The sequence below is a fragment of the Crassostrea angulata genome, chromosome 4, assembly GCF_025612915.1.
Source record: "Crassostrea angulata isolate pt1a10 chromosome 4, ASM2561291v2, whole genome shotgun sequence".
In the NCBI taxonomy this organism is placed as follows: domain Eukaryota; kingdom Metazoa; phylum Mollusca; class Bivalvia; order Ostreida; family Ostreidae; genus Magallana; species Magallana angulata.
In genome coordinates this window covers 5,472,494-5,481,474 of record NC_069114.1, presented here as the reverse complement: position 1 = coordinate 5,481,474, position 8,981 = coordinate 5,472,494, and the positions used below count along the sequence as shown (strand labels likewise).

Here is an 8,981-nt window from a genome sequence, read left to right as displayed (position 1 = left end):
GCATATAAGGTACCTCTATTGTACAGATAACTACCCTAACAGTTTTCAAGATAGGAAATTGCTGTTTTTGAAGATCAATTGTACATATATCAGAGGTGTGCATATTGCTAGGATTTAATTTTTGATACTTTATGAAAAAAATACCAGCTGTATCATTAGTAATTGACATTGATACAGTAAAACAAGGTTATTACAAAGTGCCAGGGAAGGGTGATTTTGCTTTATCATAAGCGTAATTCATTATATCCGTCAAGTTCACAACATAAATATAATATAGTCACGGGGAACGAAAATCACTTCGCTGTAAACATCAATTCATTATAAGTGTGTTCATTATAACAGTGTTTTAGTGTATTGATATTTATTAGGTTTGACATCATTATTGTTAAACATGTTTTAATTAATTTTATATTGTTATATAATAGTCAGATCTAATCAAAATTGTTTTTAAAATTATCTTTTTATAGCACTGCATCAAAATAAAATAAAATCATGCTTGTAAACTCTGATTTACAATTATATTACCCGGTATATCATGATATTCTTTAAGGAGGCTAGTAGGTGGATGACGTTGCACATCATTTCTACCTTATATTTTAAGATATAATTTCTATTTGTAATGGTTGCATGTACATGTATGAAGTAAAGAAAAATTCTATGTAGCTTTTTAGAAAATATGAATACAATGTACTGTAGAAGCAGAAATACTCGGTGAGAATTAAAGTTTGTTATTTTTGTTGGCAGTATATATCAACAAAATTAAATCCATGACGAATTTTTAACCAAATTATACAAAGAGATTACGTTATGACGAAATTAAATGCCAACAGAATTTTATTTGGTTAAAAACAACGAAAATTTAACCCAACGAAAATATGTGCTTCTACAGTATGTTCCTTTATCTTTATACAAAGCTTTTCTTCCTAAAGAGATCAACAAAGTCTAAAAATAACAATAGCCAGCCAGCCCTCTTAAATCTGCACTTAACTAAAGAAAAGTTTGCTAAAAAAAAACTAAAGATATAAATTCTAAAATAAGTATCCTTATAACAGTCTAAAGACAGTTGTTTAACATTTCAAGTTATATCCATACAATGATGTTTAAAAGTGTGGTATAAAAAGTAATTTTTTGAGTATTGACTGTTCAAGAGTTCTACTACTCTCTGGTGTATGTGATAAGATATTCGGGGTAGCACTGGTTCTTTTCATACACCACAAACTCCCGGAACAACCCACCAAACTGCTTCATCCCCACCACGGAGTCGTAGGTCTGGTGAGATAGGTTAGTACAGCAATCTCTCCGGCAGTTATAACAAGGAGGAAGCTTGTACTTGTTGGGTTTCTCTGTTAAGTACATGTGCCCAAGCAAGAAACGCATCAGAAACATCCTTCCCTCTGGCCCTCTTTTGTCCTTGTCATCTGCAATATGCATTATCCAAAAGTAAATTAAATGCTTACATCAAAGATGAACAAGCTACCATATGTACTGGCTAGTTTACTAGATTTTTACAAAGTGAATATGATCATAAGTAATGCTTTACCCTCAAACGATTTTCCTTTTTGTTAGCTAAATTAAATATCACAATCAATTCCAAAAAAAAAAAAAAAATTGAACAACATATAATATATATTTACATTTTCCAGTGTCTTTGCCTGTGATAACACTACGTATCAATTTTGCACTATATAACCCAGAACTTCAAATGACGCCAAATTGAGGCACCAGCTGGGTTTGCTAATTTATATGGCTTAAAATTATATAAATATAAGTAATAAGGAATCATTCTTTGAATATTATTAGGTGATGATTTCGGTCAGGGCATGATAAAATCTATCATAAAGCCCTTCCGGCTTTATTGGATTTGATCACACCCCAACCAAAATTATCACCTCATAATACTCAAAGAATGATTCCTAGCTTTTTCCTTAAATATACACACACACAAGCATGCATGCACACAAACACACACACACACACACATACACATACAAGAGACCTGCAGTTATACCTAACATTAACATTTGCTATTTATTCTAATTTCCATACTGCTATACATTTTGTCCATGAATGAACTTTCTTTCTCAAGTCTCCTCATAGTAGGTTTATATTTTAGCAGACAAATTCAAATTTACAAAAATGATGATGAGGTTTACCTCACATACCATAATGATTAAGGCTCAGTTAATTCAATTAAGTCTCAGTTAATTCAATTAAGAACTGAATCATATGATAAAACCATTATCGCTGAATTTTTTATCATTACGCATCTTCCCTAGCCAAGGGTTTATGATCTGTTCTACGCTCTTGCAGAGGAACAGATTGTAAACATTTGGCTAGCAAAGATGACCAATGTGATAACTTGTCGATCTTTAAATTATAATATTTATCTTCTGAACTTCTCTGCAGGTAGCTTCATTTTTGTAGCCTACATTAAACACCTTTAAATCAGTATCTCATTTAAACAATAAAGTGCTAGCTTCCTTAGGTGATTCGATCATGCATGATATGAAGCTGGCAACATTGCAGAAAAAATATATAGCCTGCATTAGTTAGCAGCTAGGTTTATATGTAAATTTTTTCTGCAATGATTGCTACCTTTATAACCCATGTGAACCACTAAAAACATTCTGTTGTTTATATTTACATCTCTCTTTTAACATTAATAAATTGATTGTTAAATTCACTAAATTACTGTGAATGCATGTACATCAGTATGTTGGCTAAAAGAAACAGCCAAATCGTCTCCTATGGAAATTTGAGTCTGACAATATCATGATTATTTTATGCAGTCCGTGATTTTTCTAAGGTCGCTGTAGGTTTGGACCAATCGATAAACGGGGCATGTATAGATTTCAGTCTGGCTGTTTCTATAGAGCTATGAATTAACTGTAAGTTTCCGTAAGAAATAGAGGAAATCATACTTGGTAGATGTAAATATATCATAATATAATTTCACAAAATATGTACGATTCTTAAAACCGTAATTAAATATTCAATAAAACACACACCTGCGTACTGATCAGCTTTTGTTGAGCTTTCACAACCATATACGCCACGACCAAACATGCCCTCATCACTTCCTAACTTAGGGTTAACCCCTTTAGATGTGATATTTGCAACATATTCCCTCTTTGTGCCATGAAATAAATACACTTCATTCAGTTCTGGAATTATATCCTTCATTAGCCTTTTACTAATACTTTTTTCTGTCATTATTTCTCCTTTACGTGTTACATTTTGTATTCCTTCACATCTTGGAATTTTTTCAAGTTTTCGTGGGAAACTTCTCTTATCATTCAGACTGTTTTTCAACATTTCGCAACGTTTTTTATTGTAAATTTTAAACAAATCCAAGTTTTCAATTATCTCCACTTTCTTCACACGTAATCTTATATGGTTGAGATTTCTAGCATCAGCTTCCGCTCCCACTAATTCGAAATTGAATGTGTCCTCCACCAGTTTGCAGATTGCTTTAAAAGTTTTGGAATCCACCTCATAACGTGTTTCTGTGGAGGTGAAAAAGCCTCTTGCGATATCAACAAAACTTTTCCCATCCTGAAAGAATTTCCAGTAATCTGGAACTGGATTTTCCTCCAACAGATGTTTCCAGTAACTGGAGGTGCCCCGTTGATGACAGTTTTCTTTTCGTCTCCTTGGACTGACAGCTGAACTAGCTGAGGATAATATGCTACCTATCTCTGTGACTGTTTTACTGACATTGTTTGCGGTTCCTTTCAGGACAATGCAATGTTTATCTATGCCAAAACAATCACATAAATGATCAAAGATATTTTCACATGAAATCAAGTAATATATATCAAGTTCTCTTATTATTTCTGTGCATTGAATTCTGATATAATTCTACCTAAGAATGACGTTTTAAAAGTGAACCTTTTTTTTCAACTTTCCATCCTTATTAATAAGACCCTTTTCTGATTCCCTGCCTTAAGCTAGATTTCACATAATCTTTAAGGTATCCAATGTACAATTGACCAAAAAATGAAGCCTGGTAAGATATATATTCTATGTACTCGTTTGATAGGTAAGGGTATGTAGTTTCTAAAAATAGATTTTTTCCCGCCAAATCACTATGGGGAAGTAACTCTAGCGCTGCAAATCACGCACGGTAAAATACTACTGTTCTCTGACGAAAACATGTGTAATCATTAATAATATTTATCAATTAAAAATTGCCAACATATTTTAATAAAAATAAAGTTTTCAAATAAATTTATTACTTTTATCAATATCTGTTTTTTATTTCTGCGATTCTTTTACAATGACCATGACAACTTAACACGATTTTAACCCCCAACCCCCCCCCCCCTCCCACGTCAGCCGTCGCATTCATAATCCAACACATATTCCCATTACCTGGTAATTTTCCTGTTTTCTATTCCTTTACGATTGAGAACTTGTAATTTTAGAATTAAATATCTATATTGTTCAGTTTTTTTTTCATTCAGCAAAAAAATATTTGCACAAAATATATTGTTACTAATTCAACGAAGTCGTGAATTGCGGGTCACATCGGGTGTGTAAAGCGTTCGGAACAAAGTGTGCGAGAACCGTGTGAAATGTTTTATTAGAATTCATTCCAAACCTTTAACTCATAGAAAACAATATACATATGCGATGAAAAAATACAATCAATGATTAGAAATTACATTATTTGACTCTTGTTTTGCGGAAAATAACCAGGAGATGTTTAAACACAAGAGGCCCATGGGGCCACATCGCTCACCTGAGCAACAATGGGCGTTCAAAACATATTGTGCCATATGGTCCCTCGGTAGAATAACAAAAAATAAATATTGTAAAATACATGTATTCGAATTTTGCACTTATTTTTGCATACACGTAATCTTTGACATTGTACCTTCATGAAATACTATTTTTTTATCTGATTAAGAAAATCCTACACAAGGTATAAAACTAAACATTTGGTAGGGGTACACTGTTAAGTTGTTGACTTCCAATTCCCTGTATTTTCGTTCTGCCCCCCCCCCCCCCCCCCTTTGTAAAGCGATCAAAATATATGAGAGCATATAGGTACATTTTTTTCATCAACATCTTACTAGTTATTGTAATTTAAAAAAATATAATAGTTACTGTTTTTTATTTAAAAAATCCTACATGCATAGATCTTAAAAAGAAAATTGTACCTCGATGTGCTCAATTCCTCAAATTAAAAACATTCAAAAATTTAATTTGTCTTCTCCATTATAATTAAATGACTGTTATTTACCTCGCGTACAAACCAGGATAATTTTCCGCTGTGATATATTCTTAGGAATAGCAATAATTACTTTATCCCCGCAACAGAAATGTGTCAAAACTATGTACACTGTTTTAAAGATGTCGTTTTTATTTACTCGTGTCTGAAAAACTATCAAAATTGAAGAATATCATTCTTTTATTTTGTTTGTACAAGTATTTAACATACTCTAATTCATATAGAATTTCTAATGTTCAGCCAAAATTTCAGCGTCAATCGTAGAATTTTTAAGCAAGATACAGAGCTCACAGTTCGCCTAGGTTTGAGTCATATTTTGTTCACATGAGTTTATTACATTCAGCCTAAGATTTTTAACTTGGTATTTCCTATTCAGCATTTAAAATGGAAAAAAAAGAATGGCCTAAGATTTTCAATTCTTTTATTCACTCAAGACCAGTTCACTGGTATTTGAGGTTCAAAATCAGTTTATACAAATGTACACAAACACAGTCAAGGATCACATGCACAGTAGGAGTAATAATGATAAAAAAAGGTTAAGTTTACAATACAATAAGTTGTTAAAGTTGGTTTCTGGAAGAACAGACTTTGAAAATTTTCTTTAAAAATATTGACAATTATTTTTACTATTTTAATCTTTAGTTTTTAAGATCTGTGTACAAACATAGAATTGTGAGCAAATCTCTGTATCTTGCTTATAATTCGAAGCTTAACACTCAAATATGGTTAGTAAATAGAAATTGTAAACAATTAAACACAAGAAACATGCACTATAACAAATAAAGAACACAATTTATTTTTTCGAAATGAATCATATATATACATATATATATGTATATATATATATATATATATATATATATATATATATATATATATATATATATATACCTACATATTTCCGTCCGCGGTATCAAACTCTATTTAAACTGAATAAACTCGAGAAAATGCCGAGCATCTTAACAAAACCTATAGCATTAATCTACCATTACGCAAAAGATAATGCCGAATTACCGATAGAATGAATTGTATTTCACTACTTTTTTGATACATTAGATTTTGCTTAATTTGCGCAGGTAAACAGTTAACTGTTTGATTTACCGAAGTCTCTGTTTGATTTGATACGTTAACATAGGTAATCACAGATTACAAAGCTCACCGAGACGAGACATCAACCTTATGAGACTTCACCTTTATGAGATCACCTTTAGCATATTAAATGAAAATCATACTTTATGATCTTGGATATTCATGGATTTTGTTTTGACACAATATCATATATCATCTGTTAAAAAATTGTATTATATTCATATGTTCATATGTTAATCAATACAATAATATAAAATTAAATATTGCATCCTATCATATTTACAACATATATAATACAATAAAATACAATAATAAACAATGAAGAGATAAGATATTGTAACGTATGATATGACATTGTATTGTGTTAAACATTTTTGTATTTGATCACATAATACAATATCATAATATATAAAACAATATAGTATTATATTACAATATCATATTACATAATACGATCATCATAACATTAAAACATATGATATTATATTGTATAATATAGTATGATATTGTATGATACTGTATCATTTTTGATACATAATATGATATTGTATCATATGATACAATATAATTTGAAACAACATTGTATCATATCCAATGATACAATATTATGTGAAAAAGTAAAATATTACATAATAAAAAATTATATTATACATATTGTATCATAATATGATACAATAATATATTTTACAATATCATACATAACAATTTCATGTGATGTGATAATATATCATATTATAAACCAATATCATATTATAGAATATTGTATGATACGATATTATACATGTATAATATTAGTACAGTATCATATTATACAATTTCATGTGATATAATTCTATATTACAGAAACTAATATTATATTATACAATATCGTATGATACAATATTATAGAATATACAATGTTGTATCATAGGAGACAATATTATATTTGCAATATCTTATGTAAAAGTATCATGTGATGAAATAATAAATTAATAATACAATAAAATATTATATAATATTGTATCATAATATACATATTAACGATATCATGATACAATATCATAACATAAAATATCAAAAACATTGATACAATATCATATCGTATCATATAACTTTTTATAATATTACATATGATAATATATTGTTTAATATTAAACAATATTGTTTCATTCCATACAATACTATATCATAGAAATCATGTTATATCATTTATCAACAAACACATCTATCTATCGAGCAGGTTTGAGTGAGGTAGGAGATTTCTTTAGCATCCTTGATAATGGAGATCAGGCTCTGCATCTGAAGCAACCTCTGCGTTTCATTTATAATATATCTAAATCAAATATGCAAGCTATCATCTATAAAACATGTGACCTGTTCCAAAAAAACTAAACCTCATCCAGCATCCGAAACCTTTGGCTCAGATTCAGCATTCAAGACTGTCAGGTGCATCAGAATACATAAGACGCCTCTCCATGCAAGTTTGGTGAAGTTCAGACCAGTAATAACTAAGATATCATCATCAGAGGGCACTAGCAATTAAAACCTTAACCGGCTCCAGCATCCACAACCTTTGGCTCAGATTCAACATCCATGCCTGTCAGGTGCATCTGTATCATGAGACACACCATCCATTCAAGTTTGGTGAAGTTAAGACCTGTAATAACTAAGATATATTTTTTAGCATCCTTGATAATGGAGATCAAGCTCTGCATCTGAAGCTTCTTCTGTGATTCATTCATAGAGTTTAATCAACTATGCAAGTTTGAAATAGTACTATTATCTATTAAACATGTGACCTGTTCCAAAAAAACTTAACCATATCCAGCATCCGAAATCTATGGCTCAGCCTCAGCATTCAAGCCTGTCAGGTGCATCAGTCTTGGGAAGTCTGGTGAAGTTAGGACAAGTAATAATTAAGATATAATCATCAGAGGGCACCTGTTTCAAAAACTCTAACCAGCTCTAAAAACCTTAACCTCCTCCAGCATCCGAAACCTTTGGCTCAGATCCAGCATTCAAGCCTGTCTGGTGCATCAGTATCATAAGACACACCATCCATGCAAGTTTAGTGAAGTTAGGACCAGCAGTAACTTAGATATTGCTATCAAAGGACACCTGCAACAAAAACTTTAACCTGCTCCAAAAACCTTAACCTCCTCCAGCATCCGAAACCTATAGCTCAGATTCAGCACTCAAGCCTGTCTGGTGCATCAGTATCATAAGACACACCATCCATGCAAGTTTGGTGAAGTACGGACCTGCAGTAACTTAGATATTGCTATCAAAGGGCACCTACAACAAAAACTTTAACCTGGTCCAACAACCTTAACCTCCTCCAGCATCTGAAATTTAGGACTCAGATTCAGCATCCAAGTCTTTCAAGTCCATAAATAGGTCCAGATGCATCATCCATGCAAGTTTGGTTTAGATAGGACAAGTAATAGCTTAGATACAGGACCTGCAACAAAAACTTTAACCAGGTCCGGACGCCGACGCCGACACCAACGCCGACCCCGACGCCGAGGGTATAGCATAAGCTCCCCCTGACTTCGTCTCGGTGAGCTAAAAATCACGAAATACAGAATATAGTTCCCAGGTAACAAAGCATAAATAATAATCAAAGGCCGGAACGGCCATAAAGGCGTCGAGCTGACATTTTGTTTTATATAGAATG

At 31.7% G+C, this 8,981-nt stretch overlaps 1 pseudogene; it reads right to left on the bottom strand.

Annotated features, from left to right (window-relative positions):
* Positions 1-8,981, bottom strand: part of LOC128180749 (uncharacterized) — a 38,864-nt pseudogene continuing 29,883 nt past the window's right edge.